We start from the raw sequence: 23,415 nt of genomic DNA, 5'->3' as shown, positions 1-23,415 counted from the left end.
TTCCCCATTGTATAGTCTTGGCTTCCTATTGAAGACCATTTGACCATACATGCTTGAATTTATTTCTGGGCTGTCCATTTTGTTCCATTGGTTTACATGTTTGTCTTTATGCGAGTACTACACTATTTTGGTTGGGCTTCCCAGATGGCTCAATGGTAAAGAATCTGTCTGCCAAACAGGAGACCTGGGTTTGATAGCTTGGTCAGGAAGATTCCCTGGAGAAGGAAATGGCAACCCACTCCAGTATTCTTGCCTGGAAAATCCCATGGATAGAGGAGCCTGACGGCATACAGTCCATGGGGTTGCAAAGAGTCAGACGTGACTACTTAGCAGCTGAAAAGTGGTAGCAGCAGCAGATACTGTTTTGGTTACTGCAGCTTTGTAATGTTTTATGAGTCAGCAAGTGTGAAGCCTTCAGCTTTGTTCTTTCCTGAGATAGTTTTGACTCATGAGGGGGTTTTGTGTTTCCATGTGAATATTTGGATTGTGTTCTATATGTATTAATTCTATAGAACACTTTGGGAAGTATGAGCATTTTAATATTAAGTCTTCTAATACATGGACATAGGATGTCTTCTCATTTATTTCTGTCTTTAATTTCTTTCAGCAATGATTTGTATTTTTTATTGCACATGCCCTTCACCTTCATAAGTATTTAATTCTATTTGATGTTATTGTAAATGGGACTGTTTTCTTAATTTCCTTGTTAGATTGTTCATTATTAGTGTATAGAAATGTTGATTTTGTTACGACTTTACTGAGTTTGACTATTGGTTCTAACAGATTTTTGCATTTGCAATCTTTAGGGATTTTTATGTATAAGATCATGTCATCTTATACATAAAAAAGTATATATGTACTTTTATAAAAAAAGTATGTATACATATTATGCATTAAAAAAGTACAAATAATTGTACTTTTCCCTTTCCAATTTGGGTACTTTTTATTTCTTGCCTAATTTCTCTAAGGCTTCCCGTACTATGTTGAATAGATGAGGTGAGAGGGGACACTCTTGTTCCTAATCATAGAAGAAAAGCTTTCACCTTTTCATCATTGAATGTGTTAGCTTTGGGTTTTTATATGTGGCCTTTATTTTGTTGAGATCATTTTCTTCTATTTCTAGTTTATTTAGTAATTTTATATGAAACGATATTGAATATTGTCAAATGCTTTGTCTGTATCTGTTGAGATGATTATGTGATTTTTTCCTTTGTTCTGTAATGTGGTCTATCATATTGATTTACTTTCATAAGTTGACCCATCCTTGCATCCCCCAAGTAAATCCCTCCTCGTAATGGTGTATGAGCATTTTACTGTACTATTGAATTAAATTTGGTAATATTTTATTAAGAATTCTTGAATCTATGCTCATCAACGATACTGTTTGTGGTTTTCTTCTCTTATAGTGTCTTTGTCGAGCTTTGGTATCAGGACAATGTGACTTCATAAAATGATTTTGGGAGCATTCTCTTCCTTTCTATATTTTGGAAGAATTTGAGAGTGGTGTTAATTCTTCTTTAAATGTTTCATAGATTTCTCCAGTGTTTAATAGATTTCAACAATGTTGGTTCACATGAGATGTGTTGTGTGTAGTGCAGAAACATATTAAAGGATGATGTGAATAATATGAGAATATAACTCAAATTGGACTCTTAGCAATTATAAGATGAAGGTTTAAACAGTGGTGTACTGGAGTTGGCTCATGCTAGTTTATGAGAGCGAATTTTTAGGTTGGTAGCTGGCTATTAAACACAACTATTATTAGAAATTAAATTTACAGATTTTATTCTTCAGTTTGTGAGTGTGGTGTGTCACAATGATTGATTTGCATAAATTGAACCATCTTGCATCCCTGGGATAAATCATGATGGATGATTCTTTTAATGTATTGTTGGATCCATTTGCTAATACTTTGTTGAGGATTTTTGCATCTATAGTCGTTATTGATATTGGATTGTAATTTTATTTTTTTGTGTGAAATTTTTGTCTGATTGTGGTATCAGGGTGATGCTGGCCTCCTAGAATGAGTTTGGAAGTATTCCTTCCTCTGAAATTTTTTTGGAATAGTTTGAGAAGAATAGGTGTTAACTTTTCTGTAAATGTTTAGTAGCATTTACCTGTGAAGTTACCTGGTCCTGGAATTTTGTTGACTGGGAATCTTTTTTATTACTGATTCAGTTTCATTACTGATAAATTGTCTCTTCATATTTTCTCTTTCTTTCTGGATCAGTCTTGGAGATTGTACATTTCTAGGAATCAGTCCATTTTTTAAGGTTTTCCATTTTATTGGCATATAGTTGTTTGTAATAAGCTCTTATGATCCTTTGTATTAAACATCAGTCAGCACATTCAGCTCAGTTCAGTCATGTCTGACTCTTTGCGACCCCATGGACTGCAGCACTCCAGGCTTACTTGTCCATCACCAATTCCCAAAGCTTACTCAAGCTCATGTCCATTGTGGCAGTGATTCCATCCAACCATCTCATCCTCTGTCATCTCCTTCTCCTCCCACCTTCAATCTTTCCCAGCATCCAGTGTCAGTTCTTCATATCAGTTGGCCTAAGTATTGGAGTTTCAGCTTCAGCATCTGTCCTAATGAATATTCAGGACTGATTTCAGTTCAGTTGACTGACTGGATTGACTGGTTGGATCTCTTTGCAGTCCAAGGGACTCTCAAGATTTTCCAACACCACAGTTAAAAAGCTTCAATCTTTTGACACTCAGCTTTCTTTATAGTCCAACTCTCACATCCATACATGACCACTGGAAAAACCATAGCTTTGACTAGATGGACTTTTGTTCGTAAAATAATGTTTTTGGTTTTTAATGTGTTGTCTAGGTTGGTCATAGCTTTTCTTCCAAGGAGCAAGCGTCTTTTAATTTCATGGCTGCAGTTACCGTCTGCTGTGATTTTGGAGTCCAAGTAAATAAAGTCTGTCACTGTTTCCATTGTTTCCCCATCTATTTGCCATGAAGTGATAGGACCAGGTGCCATGACTTAGTTTTCTGAATGTTGTGTTTTAAGCCAACTTTTTCACTGTCCTCTTTCACTTTCATCAAGAGGCTCTTTAGTTCTTCTTCACTTTCTGTCATAAGGGTGGTGTCATCTGCATATCTGAGGTTATTAATATTTCTCCTAACAATCTTAATTCCAGGTTGTGCTTCATCTAGCCCAGCATTTCGCATGATGTACTCTACATATAAGTTAAATAAGTAGTGTGACAATATACAGCCTTATACAATATATGTACTCCTTTCCTGATTTGGAACTAGTCTGTTGTTTCATGTCCAGTTCTAACTGTTGCTTCATGACCTGCATGGAGATTTATCAGGAGGTAGGTCAGGTGGTCTGGTACTCTCATCTCTTTAAAAATTTTCCACAGTTTATTGTGATCCACACAGTCAAAGGCGTTGGCATCATCAATAAAGCAGAAATAGATGTTTTACTGGAACTCTCTTGCTTTTTCTATGGTCCAGCATCGCCAGTTTGACGCTGGTTCTTCTGCCTTTTCTAAGTCCAGCTTGAATATCTGGAAGTTCACGGTTCATGTACTGTTGAAGCTCGGCTTGGAGAATTTTGAGCATTACTTTGCTAGTATATGAGATGAGTTCAATTGTGCGGTAGTTTGAACATTCTTTGGCATTGCCTTTGGGATTGGAATGAAAACTGACCTTTTCCAGTCCTGTGGCCACTGCTGAGTTTTTTATTTCAATTAATAAGGAAACATTGGTATTCACAGACATTTGCTAGTAAGTTTTGCATGAAACCCTATTCAGTTCAGTTCAGTCACTCAATTGTGTCCAACTCTTTGCGACCCCATGAACCACAGCACGGCAGGCCTCCCTGTCCATCACCAACTTCTGGAGATTACCCAAAGTCATGTCCATTGAGTCAGTGATGCCATCCAACCATCTCATCCTCTGTCGTCCCCTTTTCCTCCTGCCCTCAATCGCTCCTGGAAACCCTATTCACCACTATTGGCTGCAAAGAAGGTTGCAAATGAAGACTCAACTGAGGAATATTTATGTCCTAGAAAAAGACTTGAATATTCTTAATGAGGAAGAAAGGGGAGAATGGACATTAGGCAAGTGGCCTTTTCTGTCATTAGTACTTTATAATTGCTTTGTAATTAGAGCTATGTACCATTCCTTTTGCAAATATAGCATCTACTAAAATTTTCATAATATGGTTTCAGATCAATGGATGATTCCATTTACTTGTCTTTATAGTGCCCTAAATAAGAATCACTTCATGATTTATTATGGAGTGGTACACACTTATATCAGTAGTGCATATTATTTATTAAAATTTCTAATGGTTTAAAAAATATTGTTTCCATATGTGCTTCCTTAATTACTAGTGAATTAAAGCATAGTTTTCATTGCTTATAGATATGACCATCTACAATCTCAGAAAGCATCTCCCTTTCAGAATGCATGGCCTAGTCTGGTTTAAGTATCTCACTACTAAACACATAGTCAAAACAAAACAAAAATCTAAATTTTTGTTTAGATTGATCACAATGATAAGTCCAGGTATTGCCAAACAGGTATCTTCATTTGACTGTATAGTTAAGATAATTAGGGTAACTGATTATTTTTATACAAAGAAGTTTTACAAAAATTTAGTTTTGTTATACTCATTTTCTTTTACAATTTTAAAAATGTTATGCAAAATTTAATGTCCAGAAATATAAATAATACAAAGTATAAAACTCTAGTAATGTTGCCCTTTGGAAATATCCTTATTAAGTTTGGTAAAAATATCTCTAACTTTTTTTCTTTATATCTATGAATATTTTTGTATTCTAAAGTTATTATTTAAAATTTGAATTACTATTTCTATAGTATACTAAACTTACTATAAAAGAAAAATTATCAGTGTATCTTGAATTCTCTTGCATGTTCTATTTAATCATATACGCCAACTTCATTCTTTTCAAAGATTGTAATAGTCCATTGTAGGAATGCACTATACTTTTATCCACATATTAATAAATATTTAAGTTATTTCCCATTTCTGATTATTAGAAACATTTTGATGAGCATTCTTGGATCTGTATCTTTGTGCACATGTACACCATTATTCTGTAGGATAAACTCTTAGAAGTAAGACTTCTAGGCCAAAACATACGCAGGAATAAGATGTTAATAGCTGCTGCCTGATTACCTAAAGTGTTGTAAATATGTGTATATATATCCACATATATCAATAGTGGATATAATTTATTAAAATTTTTCATTGCAAAAATTTATTGTTTTAATATGTACTTCTTTAATTATTGAGATAAAACTTATCTTTCATATGCTTGTGAATGTACTTGGATGACTTTTTAATTAGATTTTCTTCCTGATGTGATTTGTAAATAACTTTTAAAAGCACTAGCATTTAGATTTATCTTTACTGTTTCTGTTTACAGTTAATTTTTTTTCTGTTTTTGTATATGAAGCTCCTTGTATTGTTCCCTTATGCCCACTTTGTAGTTTTTCTAACTTCTCATTTAAATTATTAATTTAATTTTATTTTCTTGCTGGTAAATAAACATATTTAAGGCTATCAGTTTTCGTTTTAGTAAAACATTGGTTTATCTTATAGTCTTTGGTTTGTTATTGTTGTCATTTTCTAAATATTTTCAGTTGTGTTTTGGTTTTCTCCTTGATGTAAAAGTTCTTTAGAAGAAAACTTTAAATTTAAAAGCAATTTGAATTTTATTATTACCCCATCTTTGTTGTTTATCTAGATATTTTAGTGTAAAGTTAAATCTTAGCACTTGCAAATAAAATCAGAATTTAATTGCTATAAATATATGTGTATGTGCATGCATATGTGTGCACACACACACACACACACTAAAAATAAAGAACAATTTTTCACATGAGTTTTTCATATTGAATCTGGGATACCCTTCCCTGTGTCTCTTGCCCTATTTGGGTAGACTGGCTAAATATGTGCTGGATGTGTTTAAGGAGAATGAGGAGATTTAAATACGTTCTCTTAATTGTTTTTCTCTACCCCGTTTTGTTCTTTCTATTTCTCCCTTTTCTCTGTCTTCTTTTTCCTTCCTCTATAAACTTATCATTCTTTTCAAATCTTTTCTTTGACTTAAGTTACTTTAAAAACAAACATTTAGATGAGAGGAATACTTTGAAAACACATTCTTATGTATGAGAGTCTGAGTTAAATATGTCTTTTAAACACTGAGTGCTAGTGGTGACTGGAGAATTTGTAGCAAATGAAGAGAAAAACTGCATCTATGTTTGCCTAGTATCAGGTCTTTCAGTCCGAGGTCAAAACTGGTGTACTTTAGCAAATAACACAGCGCTTGACACACAGTCTGTGTTCAATAAATGTCTGTTGAATGAAAAAAATACACCTTTTCACTCTAAACTTTTCCTCCCATTTCTAGCATATTCTGCCTCCCCATTCATTCTGTCTAATATCCTAAAGATTTTATTTGTCTGGATCCTACCTTTGGAATATACCTTTGGTTGACATTCTGAAGCTTTACAAAATGACAAGTGCCTGTCATGATTCCTTGATTTTCCAAGTATTTTCACATTGTTCCTTCAAATAGTACTACAGAGCCTCGCATGCTAACTTTGTCTCCTATATCCTCTGCCTTTTATAAATTAATGAAGTTCATGGAAGGAAAAATGTGTGTTGTGACGATGAACATTTAGTTAGTTGATTTGTTTTGTGCTCTCAATTTTGTGTCCTCAGGAGCATTTATTAAGAATCAACTCTCTAAGCTATAAAAAAGAATGGAATAATGTCATTTGCATGCAGGGACCTAGAGATGATTATACGAAGTGAAGTAAGTCATACAGAAAAGAAATATCATATGATATTGCTTACATGTGGAATCTAAAAAAATGGTATAAATGTGTTTATTTACAAAACACAATCAGACTCACAGACATACAAAACAAACTTATGGTTACCAAAGGTGAGGGAGGGATAAATTGGGAGTTTGGGATTAGCAGATATAAACTACTATACACGAAACGGGCTTCTCTTGTGATTCAGATAGTAAAGAATCCACCTGCAATGTGGGAGACCTGGGTTCAATCCCTGCATTGGGAAGATCCCCTGGAGGAGGGCATGGCAACCCACTCCAGTATTCTTGCCTGGAGAATCCCCACGGACAGAGGAACCTGGCAGGTTACAGTCCATGGGGTTGCAAAGAGTTGGACACGACTGAGTAACCAAGCACAGCACACATACAAAACAGATAAACAACAAAGCTCTACTGCATAGCACAGGGAACTAACTGTATTCAGTGTCTTATAATAAACTATAATGGAAAAGAATTTGAAAATTATGCATATATATATATACACACACACACACACACATCATATATATGTAACTGAATCACTTTGCATCAGAAACCAACACCACATTGTAAATCAACTATACTTCAATTTAAAAAAAAGGAATTAACTCTCAGATGATTAGGGTGCAGCTTACTTGAGCTATTCCAAATCCTGAAAGATGATGCTGTGAAAGTGCTGCACTCAATATGCCAGCAAATTTAGAAAACTCAGCAGTGGCCACAGGACTGGAAAAGGTCAGTTTTTATTCCAATCCCAAAGAAAGGCAATGCCAAACAATGCTCAAACTACCGCACAATTGCACTCATCTCACACACTAGTAAAGTATGATCAAAATTCTCCAAGCCAGGCTTCAGCAATGTGTGAACCGTGAACTTCCTGATGTTCAAGCCGGTTTTACAAAAGGCAGAGGAACCAGAGATCAAATTGCCAACATCTGCTGGATCATGGAAAAAGCAAGAGAGGTCCAGAAAAGCATCTATTTCTGCTTTATTGACTATGCCAAAGCCTTTGACTGTGTGGATCACAATAAACTGTGGAAATTCTTCAAGAGATGGGAATACCAGACCACCTGATCTGCCTCTTGAGAAATTTGTATGCAGGTCAGGAAGCAACAGTTAGAACTGGACATGGAACAACAGACTGGTTCCAAATAGGAAAAGGAGTTCGTCAAGACTGTATATTGTCACCCTGTTTACTTAACTTATATGCAGAGTACATCATGAGAAACGCTGGACTGGAAGAAACATAAGCTGGAATCAAGATTGCCGGGAGAAATATCAATAACCTCAGATATGCAGATGACACCACCCTTATGGCAGAAAGTGAAGAGGAACTAAACAGCCTCTTGATGAAAGTGAAAGTGGAGAGTGAAAAAGTTGGCTTAAAGCTCAACATTCAGAAAACGAAGATCATGGCATCCGGTCCCATCACTTCATGGGAAATAGATGGGAAACAGTGGAAACAGTGTCAGACTTTATTTTTGGGGGGGTCCAAAATCACTGCAGATGGTGACTGCAGCCATGAAATTAAAAGACGCTTACTCCTTGGAAGAAAAGTTATGACCAACCTAGATAGCATATTCAAAAGCAGAGACATTACTTTACCAACAAAGGTTCGTCTAGACAAAGCTATGGTTTTTCCAGTGGTTATGTATTGATGTGAGAGTTGGACTGTGAAGAAGGCTGAGCGCCGAAGAATTGATGCTTTTGAACTGTGGTGTTGGAGAAGACTCTTGAGAGTCCCTTGGACTGCAAGGAGATCCAACCAGTCCATTCTGAAGGAGATCAGCCCTGGGATTTCTTTGGAAGGAATGATGCTAAAGCTGAAACTCCAGTACTTTGGCCACCTCATGTGAAGAGTTGACTCATTGGAAAAGACTCTGATGCTGGGAGGGATTGAGGGCAGGAGGAGAAGGGGACGACAAAGGATGAGATGGCTGGATGGCATCACTGACTCGATGGACGTGAGTTTGAGTGAACTCTGGGAGTTGGTGATGGACAGGGAGGCCTGGCATGCTGTGATTTATGGGTTGGCAAAGAGTCGGACATGACTGAGCGACTGATCTGATCTGATCTACTTCCAAGAGAGCTGAACAGAGTTAGATTGGTCTTCTAGAAATTTATACTCCAATGGTTTATTAGATATTTAGAACAGAGATCTCTTTCCTTACCATTTTTCGAGATAGTTGAGATTAAAGCAGAACAAGAAAGTGTTCCCCATGGCTAGAGAAGAGAATAAATCAAGTGACCTGGTGAAAACATGAAATTCAAAAAATTGTAAATGGTTTTGATTATCTAACTTTTCTTATAAAAAATATAGTCATGCCATGGGAAGCTGCTGGCCATGATTTGAACTGATCTCAATTGTCCTGTTAACATATTCCCCTCAAGAGTTGGATGAGGATAACCTTTATGTACTTCTGTACTTAGTACTGTTTCAGTTGGGATTTCCTGGAGAAATGGAACCAATAGGGATTATATCTATATCTAAGTATATTATATACAGCTTAATATGTATATAAATTAAATGCAAAAAAATTTATAAAAAATTGACTAACATAGTTATGGAGGCTGTCAAGTTCACATTCAAAATCTACAGGATTGGTGGAAGGCTGGAGACTCGAGAGCTGATGCTACAGTTCCAATCTGAGAGCAGTATGCTGTAGAATTCTCTCTTGCTCAGGGAAGACCAATGTTTTTGTTCTAGTGAAGTCTTTGACTGGATGAGGTCCACCTACATTATGGAAGGCAGTCTGCTTTAAGCAAAGTCCACTGATTTAAGTATTAATTGCCTCAAAAAACACCCTCACAGAAACATTCAAAATGATATTTGACTAAACACTGGACATCCCGTGGCCCAGACAATTTGATACATGAAATTAGGCTTCATAGTACCCAAACAAGCTTCAGGATAATTTTCTTACCCAGATTCACATGTAGAAGACAAATCAAATATGAAATAATTTACTGATGTTTCATAGAATGTCCTGGTATAGACTAGTGTTCAGGGGATTACCGAGAATAAGAAGTAACTAAACAGAGAACTTATGAATAAAGTATACCTCATGAGAAAGTCACAGTGTTTAGAATATTCCCAAAGAGCCATAATTTCCTGTACCTTGTATCCTCAGAGGTAAAATGAAAAGAAGCTATGTCAGCAGGAAAACTAGATAATTTATATCAGCAATAAAAATTCCTTTTTCCTATGTTTTGTGGTAGCTCACCACACAGATATCTCCTGTCTAGGTAACTGCTGAATTTAGATCTACAATTCATTTTACTGGAGTGTTTTTAAAAATATTTTAGATTAAATCATTTTAATATCTTAGGTGAAAACAGTTACAAAAACAAAGTTATCTGCACAACCACTCAATTCCTTCACTTCATTTTGTTAACATATTTTCTCATTGGTATGTAATCAAAGCATATTTAAGCTAAAAATAGACAACAAGCAAGGAGTTATTTGTACATATTATAAGAAGACTATTTTTATTCAGGTAGAAAAGGCTGAAACATTTCTAATGATTCATTTTCCTTTATTTATTAAGTAGTATGAATGCGTAAAGAGGCAGCGTAGAGCAGTGTCTTTTTTTAATCACTCAGAATGCATTACTTTTAATAATATTTTGTCCTTTTTATTTCTGTTTATAAATCCACATTTTATATGAATAATGATGACCATACCTTGGGCTTTTCACTGAAATATCAGAAGCCAGAGTTCTTAGCTGCCCAGGTCCTATTAGAACTTTGCAAATATGCCTCTTAAAACTTTCAATTGAATAATGTTATAAAAACAGACCTGGCAAGAGAAACTCATTTTCAAAAATTTAGTCTTGAAGACTTTTTGTGACTTTCAGGATAATTTCTTTTATGTATTTTCTTTCCCTAAATGAGTTCCTGTACTTTAGATTATAGGACTGTCATGGTCCCTAAGGCAAACCCCTGATTTATCAATGTCTGCCCTTAAAAACCTCAGGACATACAAATCAAACTTCCAGTCATCATTATAGCTTTAGTCCTTGACTTCTCATTTCCCAGTCTACTGTTTTGCTTTGTTTTTGTTTTTAAGTACGCACTAAGCCTTTTGGGTAGGCCAAGAGAGATCTTTTTTTTTTTTGATAGATTTTTACTTGTTTTTTATTACCACTTTTTAGAACTCTGAAGACAAAGAAAACCATAACTTCTCAAATGAAGTTTTAACAATTGAGCTTCGTCACATTGCATCCATCTTTTCACCAAGCATAAATCCACTAGTGACCCAAATAAACATGAAATAGAGTAATATCATGCCTAGTGATTTTAAAAGGAAGAAACCCTTAGATAAATGTTAACCAGTGAGACCACATTAAGAGGGAAGATTGAGTCCCTGAAAGGTACAAGTGGCACACTCTGGCATCACCTTTTTATGTGAACTGTTGCTGATATTTCAAATGGCTCTGATGTGTTCTACACCCTCCCGTGAGTGGAGTCAGCAGAAATTCACTAATTGTGTTTCTATTTAAATGTTTAGCTCCAAAAATCAGTTTAGAGAGTTGAGGCCATAGTAAATATGCCTCTCAGATTTGAAATAAAGAACACTAGTTGAATATAAAATAAAAGTATTTTCTATCAGATTGGCCACTGAACCAGTGAGAAATGTAGAAGAGAAAGAGGTATTGAATCTTCTTTAATTGAGAAAGCAGATTTCTCTGGTCATTATTAAGGGAGTTTCCATGTCTTATTTTTGTAACCCCTTTACTAAGGAACTATGCATGATTTTGATCTCTGTGGTAGTCAGTATAACACTAGGCAACTTTGCAGGAACAAACTATATTCTCGGTGGCTTAATCCACAATGGTTTATTTCTCATTCATGAAAATTCTGATGTGTGTTGGGATGCTGTCCTTCATCTGGCAGCTTCACCATACAGATTTCGTGATCTTGAGCTGTTTCTGAGGGAGAGAGAGCGGGATTGGCCTGGAAGAGACATCCACCACGTTCTCCCATGCACTGGCCAGATCCTTACTATATGGTCTCAATGAATAGCCAAGTGCTCAGTCACTTCAGTCGTGTCCGACTCTGTGCGACCCTATGGACTATCGCCCGCCGGGCCCCTCTGTGTGTGGGATTCTCCAGGCAAGAATACTTCAGTGATTGCCACGCCCTGCTCCAGGGGATCTTCCCGACCCAGGAATCGAACCCACGGAGCTCTTACTGCATTGGCAGGCAGGTTTCTCACCACTAGCGCCACCTGGGAAGCGGTCTCAGTGAACAGCAAGGGTGACTGGCAAATAAATGTAAGGACTACCTCTGGTCTGTTGTATGGACTCTTTGGTAAAGACTAAATGTCTCTGGTGCAATCAGAGACTGGAATTGGAGAGCTGGATAATGTACTTTGTTACATGGGTACAGGAGAAACAGATTCAAAGTTTGTTTATTAATATTTGTTCCCCAATCAGCTACATGGCATATGATAATCATATAATGGTTCTGAGTTACTGAGGACGTACTAAACTCCAGAAACCATTCTAAGCACTATACTTGCATTATCTCATGCAGTACTCACCTGTGCTTTTATGGTAGGCATTATTATTATTACCTCTATTGTACAAGTGGGGAAACTGTGGCAAAAGTTGGTAAATGACTAGTCTCAGGTCACATGGTGAATAAGTGATAGAGCCACTTTGGGAAGTTAGGCTCCAGACCTAGGAACTTTGCTTTTGTGTTTTAAGGTGAAGATCAATATAAAGCCACTAAAGAAAAGAAAAAAAATCAGCCCAGGTATGTTTCTTTATAACATTTCTGCAATTAACAACATCTCATAGAAATAGCAACAGATCAGTGGGCAGGTGTGTATGGATGGTGACCAGATAGGGAATGAAGGATATTAAAGCTCTTTCTACCATTAGTTACAGTTACACATTCAACAAGGAACTCAAAACCTTTTTTTTTTTTTTTTTAGAATGAACCATTTCCTTAGATATTTACATCTGTGCTTTACACCTTAAATTACTAGATGTCTCCAGAGAATAGAACGGAGAAGGCAATGGCACCCCACTCCAGTACTCTTGCCTGGAAAATCCCATGGATGGAGGAGCCTGGTGGGCTGCAGTCCATGGGGTCGCGAAGAGTCAGACACAACTGAGCGACTTCACTTTCACTTTTCACTTTCCTGCATTGGAGAAGGAAATGGCAACCCGCTCCAGTGTTCATGCGTGGAGAATCCCAGGGATGGGGGAGCCTGGTGGCTGCCATCTATGGGGTCACACACAGTCGGACACGACTGAAGTGACTTAGCAGCAGCGGAGAATAGAAATTTCATTAGAAATTGCCTCTTGATACTCTCAGTTATTCTTCAATAGAATAAACTGAAAAATAATATTAAAATCTCTCCCCTTTGTCTTCTGCATTTCTCTCCTTATCTTTGTCTTTTTGTTTTAAACTAATTTCTGCAGACATCCTCTGTTTCCTATTTGCTTGCCAAATTTTAATCTATTTTAATACTCCAGTGTTGCTGACATATAGTTTCTAACTTTTCAAATCAAACACTGAATGCTTTTTGTTAACCAGTAAATTTCACATGAGTTTCTATAAGCATGCTTCTTTTATGGAAAGGAATAAAAACTGTGATTGAGTTTTCTACTATTTATGAAGAATTAAAACTCTTTTAAAAAGCAATAGAGCTCCATCGTCATATTTCTTTGACTCTAAACTTTCTAAGACAATGTATTTTCTCTCAGTGCAGCATCATAAAGCTTAAGTAGGATAATGGTAAATACAGCTTTTCTATGAAGATGAACATTTCTGCTCTTGCTCTGGACTGGTTCAGTCTTTGCAGTGATTTGAGCACTGCATCACATGCCTTGCTTTGTCCGATCCATAATGTTTACATTTATCCCTTAGTATCTCACTACATCACGTTTAAATGTAAAGAACCGAGATTTGTTTCCCTCCACTGGAATTTCTAAATAACAGTTCTGTCTATTACAGCTTAAAAGATGTGTCATGGCAGCTGCAAATAACTTTCAAAAAGAAATGTTGTGCAGCAAACTATCATATTTCATGTACACTCTGGCAAATGGTGCTTGCTTTTTGGCCCCAATTCAGCCTTCTTTTGCAAACCAACTTCCTGCAGCATGAGGATATACATTTTCCTGGGCCAAATATTCCAAAGTGGACACCAATTTGGGACTGCTAGCTTTTTCCAGCTCTCCAGCTTTTGGACATATGAGCATTGAAAATACTAGATTTCTACTTTTGATGCCAAACATTTAGGCTTTGGAGGCTGAAAAGTCAAGTCTTAATTTTAGCATTTAATGCCAGAAGCAAGCTGTCCTTTTGAAACAACTCCTCTCTGGCGGTGGGTCAGCACAGAACACCTCCTTTTCAGGCAATCTCCGTGTCATCTGCTCAGCACACCCGGAGTGGTCAGTTACTTCTGGTTCTGGACTAGAAAGTGGATAACATGAAGTGGGGGTGGAGGGGTGGGAGGATCATGGATATGGCAGCATGGATATTTGGTAAAAGGGAAACTAACTCGATTTTACTTTTTCATGTTTGTTTCTTTGTTTGTTTCTCAGCTAATATGCAATTTTATTTTTTTACTTCTGCATCTTTGGAGTGTAGGGAAGTAGTTGCTCTTCTATTCTAGCATCCTCTTCATTCTAAGTGCTTTAATAGTGTAATGGGATAAAGAATAACTTAGGTTTGGGGAGGACAGTTGTAGACAGGGTAGTCAGAGAGAGTTTCTTTGAGGGGATGACATTTGAAGTAAGACCTGGATGACCAAAAGAAGGAAGACATGAAAAGTTATATGGGAAAAGCATTCCTGACAGTGAGGATAGCTTATGCAAAGGCCTTAAAGGAGAAGGAAATAGCAACCCACTCCAGTGTTCTTGCCTGGAGAATCCCAGGGACAGGGAAGCCTGGTGGGCTGCTGTCTATGGTGTCGCACAGAGTCGGACATGACTGAAGCGACTTAGCAGCAGCAGCAGCAGCAGCACTAGCTTAGTTTATTTATGGAATAGAAAAGCCAGTGTGGCAGATAATATTATTTTACTCATCTAGTAGACAATTTTTTTCTCACCTGCCTCTTATCAATATGGTGTTTGAAATTTAGATAATAGCTTTCCCAACACCTCTAATTACAAGGTTGATCATTAGCCTATTTTGAAGCAATGAGACTTACAGAAGAGTCTATTTTCTGTAAAACTGGGAAAACTTCCCCAGTGGCTCAGCAGTAGAGAATCTGCCTACAAGGGAGGAGATGCAGATTCAATCCCTGGGTTGGGAAGATCCCCTGGAGAAGAAATGGCAACCCACAGACTATATTCTTGCTGGGAAAATCTCATGGACAGAGGAGCCTGGTGGGGTACAGTCTGTGGGGTTGCAAAAAGTTGGACATGACTGAGCAAAGGGAAAGTTATTCCTTCCCAAATAAAAAGATAGCTACAGCTTCTCTCTCTTCCCCTCTCTTCCTACCTAGAATGCAGATGTGAAGGATGGCATGACAGCAGCCACACTGTAACCATGAGGCAATAAGGCTAAGGCCCATAATCCAACATGCTAAGCATGGTAGAATAGAAACTTAAATTAACCTGGATTCCTGATCACATTGTTTTATGGGTGAATTATGAGTTTACCTATTTACGGGATTTAGGGTAAGTAAATTATTAATGTCCTTATGGTTTAAGCCAATGTTTGTCAGATATTCTATAAACTTGCAGCTAAAAACATTCCTACCCATTTCTAACATTAAAGGTAGTAGAATAATATAGAGTAGTGAGTGAACACAGTACAGTTCAGCTGCTCAGTCATGTCCTACTTTTTGCAGCCCCATGGACTGCGGCATGCCAGGCCTCCCTGTCCATCACCAACTCCTGGAGTTTACTTAAACTCATATTCATTGAGTCAGTGATGCCATCCAACCATCTCATCCTCAGTCGTCCCCTTCTGCTCCTGCCCTCAATCTTTCCCAGCATCAGGGTCTTTTCAAATGAGTCAATGCTTCGCATCAGATGGCCAAAGTATTGGAGTTTCAGCTTCAACATCAGTCCTTCCAATGAATATTCAGGACTGATTTCCTTTAGGATTGACTGGTTGAATCTCCTTGCTGCCCAAGGGACTCTCAAGAGTCTTCTCCAACACCACAGTTCAAAAGCATCAATTCTTTGGCACTCAGCTTTCTTTAAAGTCCAACTCTCACATCCACACATGACTACAAGAAAAACCATAACCTTGACTAGACGGACCTTTGTTGGCAAAGTAATGTCTCTGCTTTTCAATATGCTGTCTAGGTTGGTCATAATTTTCCTTCCAAGGAGTAAGTGTCTTTTAAAAAATTTCATGGCTGCAGTCATCATCCGCAGTGATTTTGGATACCAAGTAAATAAAGTCTGCCACTGTTTCCACTGTTTCTCCATTTATTTGCCATGAAGTGATGGGACCGGATGCCATGATCTTCGTTTCTGAATGTTGAGTTTTAAGCCAACTTTTTCACTGTCCTCTTTCACTTTCATCAAGAGGCTTTTTAGTTCCTCTTCACTTTCTGCCATAAGGGTGGTGTCATCTGCATATCTGTGGTTATTGATATTTCTGCCTGCAATCTTGATTCCAGCTTGTGCTTCCTCCAGCCCAGCGTTTCTCATGATGTACTCTGCATATAAGTTAAATAAGCAGAGTGACAATATACAGCCTTGATGTACTCCTTTTCCTATTTGGAACCAGTCTGTTGTTTCATGTCCAGTTCTAACTGTTGCTTCCTGACCTGAATACAGGTTTCTCAAGAGACAGATCAGGTGGTCTGGTATTCCCAACTCTTTCAGAATTTTCCACAGTTTATTGTGACCCACACAGTCAATGGCTTTGGCATCATCAAAAAAGCAGAAATAGATGTTTTTCTGGAACTCTCTTGCTCTTACGATGATCCAGTGGATATTGGCAATTTGATCTCTGATTCCTCTGCCTTTTCTGAAACCAGCTTGAACATCTGGTAGTCCACGGTTCACGTATTCCAAGCCTGGCTTGGAGAATGTTGAGCATTACTTTACTAGTGTGTGAGATGTGTGCAATTGTGTGGTAGTTTGAGCATTCTTTGGCATTGCCTTTCTTAGGGATTGGAATGAAAACTGACATTTTCCATCTGATGAACATCACCAGATGGTCAACACCGAAATCAGATTGATTATATTCTTTGCAGCCAAAGATAAGAAGCTCTATACAGTCAGCAAAAACAAGACCGGGAGCTGACTGTGGCTCAGATCATGAACTCCTTATTGCCAAATTCAGACTTAAATTGAAGAAAGTAGGGAAAACCACTAGATCATTCAGGTATGACCTAAATCAAATCCCTTACGATTATACAGTGGAAGTGAGAAATAGATTTAAGGAACTAGGTTTGATAGACAGAGTGCCTAAGGAACTATGGATGGAGGTTCGTAACATTGTACAGGAGACAGGGATCAAGAACATCCCCAAGAAAAAGAAATGCAAAAAAGCAAAATGGCTGTCTGAGGAGACCTTACAAATAGCTGTGAAAAGAACAGAAGCCAAAAGCAAAGGAGAAAAGGAAAGCTATACCCATTTGAATGCAGAGTTCCAAAGAATAACAAGGAGAGATAGGAAACCCTTCCTCAGTGATAAGTGCAAAGAAACAGAGAAAAAGAGTAGAATGGGAAAAACTAGAGATCTCTTCAAGAAAATTAGAGATACCAAGGGAACGTTTCATGCAAAGATGGGCTCAGTAAAGGACAGAAATGATATGGACCCAACAGTTCAGTTCCGTCGCTCAGTCGTGTTTGACTCTTTGTGACCCCATGAATCGCAGCACGCCAGGCCTCCCTGTTCATCACCAACTCCCGGAGTTCACCCAGACTCACGTCCATCGAGTCAGTGATGCCATCCAGCCATCTCATCCTCTGTCGTCCCCTTCTCCTCCTGCCCCCAATCCCTCCCAGCATCAGAGTCTTTTCCAATGAGTCAGCTTTTCGCATGAGGTGGCCAAAGTACTGGAGTTTCAGCTTTAGCATCATTCCTTCCAAAGAAATCCCAGGGCTGATCTCCTTCAGAATGGACTGGTTGGATCTCCTTGCAGTCCAAGGGACTCTCAAGAGTCTTCTCCAACACCACAGTTCAGAAGCATCAATTCTTCGGCGCTCAGCCTTCTTCACAGTCCAACTCTCACATCCGTACATGACCACAGGAAAAACCATAGCCTTGACTAGACGGACCTTTGTTGGCAAAGTAATGTCTCTGCTTTTGAATATGCTATCTAGGTTGGTCGTAACTTTCCTTCCAAGGAGTAAGCGTCTTTTAATTTCATGGCTGCAGTCACCATCAGCAGTGATTTTGGAGCCCAGAAAAATAAAGTCTGGCACTGTTTCCACTCTTTCCCCATCTATTTCCCATGAAGTGATGGGACCGGATGCCATGATCTTCGTTTTCTGAATGTTGAGTTTTAAGCCAACTTTTTCACTGTCCATTTTCACTTTCATCAAGAGGCTTTTGAGTTCCTCTTCACTTTCTGCCATAAGGGTGGTGTCATCTGCATATCTGAGGTTATTGATATTTCTCCCGGCAATCTTGATTCTCGCTTGTGTTTCTTCCAGTCCAGTGTTTCTCATGATGTACTCTGCATACAAATTAAATCAGCAGGGTGACAATATACAGCCTTGATGTATTCCTTTTCCTATTTGAAACCAGTCTGTTGTTCCATGTCCAGTTCTAACTGTTGCTTCCTGACCTGCATACAAATTTCTCAAGAGGCTGGTCAGGTAGTCTGGTATTCCCATCTCTTTCAGAATTTTCCACAGTTTATTGTGAGCCACACAGTCAAAGGCTTTGGCATAGTCAATAATGCAGAAATAGATGTTTTTCTGGACCTCTCTTGCTTTTTCCATGATCCAGCAGATGTTGGTAATTTGATCTCTGGTTCCTCTGCCTTTTCTAAAACCGGCTTGAACATCTGGTAGTTCACGGTTCACGTATTCCAAGCCTGGCTTGGAGAATGTTGAGCATTACTTTACTAGTGTGTGAGATGTGTGCAATTGTGTGGTAGTTTGAGCATTCTTTGGCATTGCCTTTCTTAGGGATTGGAATGAAAACTGACCTTTTCCAGTCTGTGGCCACTGCTAAGTTTTCCAAATTTGCTGGCATATTGAGTGTAGCACTTTCACAGCATTTTCTTTCAGGATTTGAAATAGCTCCACTGGAATTCCATCACCTCCACTAGCTTTGTTCGTAGTGATGCTTCCTAAGGTCTACCTGACTTCACATTCCAGGATGTCTGGCTGTAGGTCAGTGATGACACCATCGTGATTATCTGGGTCGTGAAGATCTTTTTTGTACAGTTCTTCTGTGTATTCTTGCCACCTCTTCTTAATATGTTCTGCTTCTGTTAAGTCCATACCATTTCTGTGCTTTATCAAGCCCATCTTTGCATGAAATGTTCCCTTGGTATCTCTAATTTTCCTGAAGAGATCTCTAGTCTTTCCCATTCTGTTGTTTTCCTCTATTTCTTTGCACTGATAGCTGAGGAAGGCTTTCTTATCTCTTCTTGGTATTCTTTGGAACTCTGCATTCAGATGCTTATATCTTTCCTTTTCTTCTTTGCTTTTTGCTTCTCTTTTTGGACCCAACAGAAGCAGAAAATATTAAGAGGTGGCAAGAATACAGAGAACTATACGAAAAAATATCTTCATGACCCAGATAATCAAGATGGTGTGATCACTCACCTAAAGCCAGACATCCTGGAATGCGAAGTCAAGTGGGCCTAGGAAGCATCACTGTGAACAAAGCTAGTGGAGGTGATGGAATTACAGTTGAGTGAACACAAAGGTGGAGAAATAGGAAGGGACCATATCGTGTAGGACTCTGTAGACAATAAGGGATTTAGGATTTATTCTGATAGGGAAACTTTAAGGAGAAAATTCTTATCAGAATTTTTATTTTTTTTTATGAAAAACTTTCTCTGATATGTGAAGGATAGACTTAGGGAGACAGAAGCAACAGGAGGCAAGTTAGGAAATTGAAATAGTCAAGGGAAAAGATGAACACAGATGTGACTATGAAGATGACAATGGAGAAGGATATGAATTCAAATTCAGTATACATTTACAGATAGAGCTAAGTGGATTTTCTCTGGCTCTGTAAATGAAAGTGAGGGAAGGAGAGTGATCAAGGATGACTCCTAGATTGTTTGCCTGAGAAAATTGGTGCTCAATGGTGTCATTCACTGAGATAGAGGAATCAGGAAAAGGAGCCGATTGCTAGGAGTGGTGTAGTGACAAGGGAAACTGGGAGTTATTTTTGATACATTAATTTTTGTATACTTAGTACACATGAGAGTGGAGATGGCGTTTAGGGAAGAGGGTATGAGTAGATATATAAATTTTGGAATTTGTAATTTCTTTATCTTAAATAGAAAATTAGAAAAAATCTTCTGAATATTTTTATGACTACAATGAATCTTTTATAAATTCCTTAATAATGCTAGAAAGAGAAATGGGATTTAAAATTTCCCAGGGTTTTCCTAAACATTCAGTGACTTTCTTTTTTCTTAGCAAGTCTTTGATAAGTGAGTGTGATATTGGGGTTGAGAGTACTTTATTTTAGGGTTGATATCCATTTATCTATCTATTGCTCTGGTCTTTAAGTTCGCAAGTGGAGTCATCTTATATGATTTCCTAGTTTACATAGTACTTAATCAGTTGCTGTACTCCTCTTGTTTTCATTTTTAGTCTGTCCTTTTCTTTTCCTATTATTTCTTTATCCTTACCATGATTTTGTATTGTGCAACCTTCTGGAACATTCTCTAGTATAGTAAAACCATCTGGAGGAGTTTTTCATTTTCTACAGGCTAATTTACACCAAACTTTAGGTCATATCCTTCTTCATCTAAAGGTAAAAACTGGCAAGATTTATCATTATCCTGGATTAGGAAATGTATAGTGTTATCTGCTACCAGGTAGAGAATCTATCTCTTCCTCTGAGGCCAGTATTTTTATAGTAGTGCTTCTCCATTGACCTTTGTTGAAAATAAGGATTAGAAGTGTATATATTTACAATCTAGTCTAATCTGTTTATTTTGAAGAGGCAAGGATTTAGGTGGGCACAGGTGAGATTATTTATTCATGGATGTTTGAAAACATATAATTCATCCCAATGATAGGCAAGTGTCTGTGCAGTCATCATTATTGGGGCTATCTGTCCAGCTACTCTGATATTCATAAGCATGATAAGAAGTTGTGAATACTTAAGTAATAACGAGGAACACTTCTTGACCATTTGCTGTGTGACAACATGCTGCTCAAAATGCTCCTTCTGTCTTATTCACAGCAGCATCTATTGTATTTTGGAGATTTTCCCAGGGGAAAAAAAAAAAGGCATTTTTTTTTTTTTAAGTTAAAATAGAATTGTTTCCTAAATGTCAAAATACAAGAATTTCCTTTCTTCATTGTCTTTGTTTATAATTTTTATCTTTAAAGGATACCTTTGGAAGCAAAAATCCCAGGACTGAAAATGTGAGCACATTGAGGCAGGACACCAGTTGAGAGAGTGTTACTATAACCTGATGACAAGCTTAGGCTGTCGTCATGGAGATGTAGACAAATATAGAGGGGAAAAAAAACATTTAGTAGGAACTCAACATTAGGGGCTTCCCTGGTGGCTCAGAGGTTAAAGCGTCTGCCTGGAATGCAGGAGACCCAGGTTTGATCCCTGGGTCAGGAAGATCCCCTGGAGAAGGAAATGGCAACCCACTCCAGTACTCTTGCCTTGAGAATACCATAGAGTAAGGAGCCTGATGGGCTGCAGTCCATGGGGTCGCAAAGAGTCAGACATGACTGAGCGACTTCACTTTCACTATCAACATACTGATTAATCTTTTCATCACAGCATATTTCACAAAGGCTAACACAAAGCAATTTCTTAATAAATAGTGTTAAATAGAAAAGCAAGTTTGATGTGGAAAATAGGGGAAAAAGGAGAAACATGAAAGGGTTCCTAGGTGTCTTACTTGATCTCTGTGTGGGTATTTGCGTGATAATAAAAGAAAGGCCAAAGGCAGTTTATGTTTCAAGAGGGGGGAAAAGCATATTAGGTTTGAGTTTGAAATATTCCTAAGACATCAGGTGTCTGGCAAGAAGTTAGAGTCTGGCACTCAACGTAAAGATACAGATTTGAGGGAGTGTTATAGGCATTTTTGCTGATAACTCAGCCCATGGGAATAGACAATGAATAGAGTAAGAAGAAAAGGAAGACAAGAGGCACACCAGACATACACCAGTCTCCAAGCTCTTTTCCAGACGCTGTTCCCTTTGCCTGGAGTGGCCTTCTTCCGGATAGCCCGTGACCCCACCCTCACCTCCTACAGGTCTTTGTTTGTATGGTATCTCAGTGAGATGCCTTGACAACCCTATTTCTACTGGACACCCTCCTGGAACTTTCCTCTATGACTCTTCTTTATTTCCCCTGATAGAACTTAACAGTATCTAGTCTATTAAATATTTTATTTCTTTTTGTTTTTTACCTACGATTTACCCTCTCTAAAACTTGCAATCCATGAGAGCAGGCTTCTGTTTGCTCCTGCTTTGTTTATTACTATAAACAGGGTGCCTACAACAGTGTTAGGCACATAGGAAGTACTTAATATATATTAATTCTATGAACTAAGAACCTAGGAAATCCCAAACAATGAAGGGTATTTAGATTATGCAAAGGTCAGAGTAAAAATTGAAGGAAGACCAGAAAGACAGATGGAGCATCAAGAGAAATTAATGCCATGGAGGATTAAGGAGAAAGAGTTTCAAGTTAAAAATAGTGGTCAGAATGTTCAGAACATCATGGAGATAATAAGAAAGAAAAGAACTGGAATTTCAGTTGGATAGAAGCAATAACAAATCTTAAATTACATGGGAGAAAATGTCTCTAATGAGCATCATGCATTCAGACTTCTTATGCGTGTAAGAATTTCTGTGGAAACCTGGTTCTCACAATGAAGCAGGAAGTAAAAGCACGCTATAAGAGCATCTGTTCTCATGAGATTTTCAGAGTTGAATCACAAACTAAAGGAAGTTTGGATAGTTCGGATAAAGTTCAGATACTTATCTGAACTTTGGGGGTGGTTTTTTAACCAAACTGAATACAGTGTACAACAGTTCATCTCCTAAAGACTAAATCAATTAGTGTTCTACTAACCATAATGGTATTCACACCACATATTTAATTACTGACCTTTCATATTTTCTGTATATAATAAAGAGGAAATGGAGAAAATACATAGATTTTTGTGCTATCATTATATTGGTTAGAGGTGAAGTTAAATAATCATGTAATCTGTTTTTGCCCAGTGTTTAATGGATTAACATGTTTATGTATTTACATCTTAGTTTTATAGTAATATTCCAGTGAAATTTGAAAAGAATATCAGAAGTATTAAGACAACACTGAGAATAAGTCTCTCCCAGCTGCAGATCAATGAGTGTTTTGTTTATAATACAAAATAATGGCTCACAACTTACATACCTAAAAGATATTTTTAACCATTTTTAAGTTGAAGTATAGTTAATTTACAACATTGTGATAGTTTTGGTGTACAGCAAAG

At 37.6% G+C, this 23,415-nt stretch overlaps 1 non-coding gene across 1 annotated transcript; it reads left to right on the top strand.

Moving 5' to 3' along the window:
• Positions 1-21,470: 21,470 nt before the first annotated feature.
• On the top strand, positions 21,471-21,543 carry TRNAS-GGA (transfer RNA serine (anticodon GGA)). Its single transcript has one exon. It is a non-coding gene; the product is annotated as a tRNA-Ser (tRNA).
• The last annotated feature ends 1,872 nt before the right edge of the window (positions 21,544-23,415 follow it).

The sequence above is a fragment of the Bos indicus genome, chromosome 16, assembly GCF_029378745.1.
Source record: "Bos indicus isolate NIAB-ARS_2022 breed Sahiwal x Tharparkar chromosome 16, NIAB-ARS_B.indTharparkar_mat_pri_1.0, whole genome shotgun sequence".
In the NCBI taxonomy this organism is placed as follows: domain Eukaryota; kingdom Metazoa; phylum Chordata; class Mammalia; order Artiodactyla; family Bovidae; genus Bos; species Bos indicus.
This window is presented reverse-complemented; position numbering and strand designations above follow the sequence as displayed.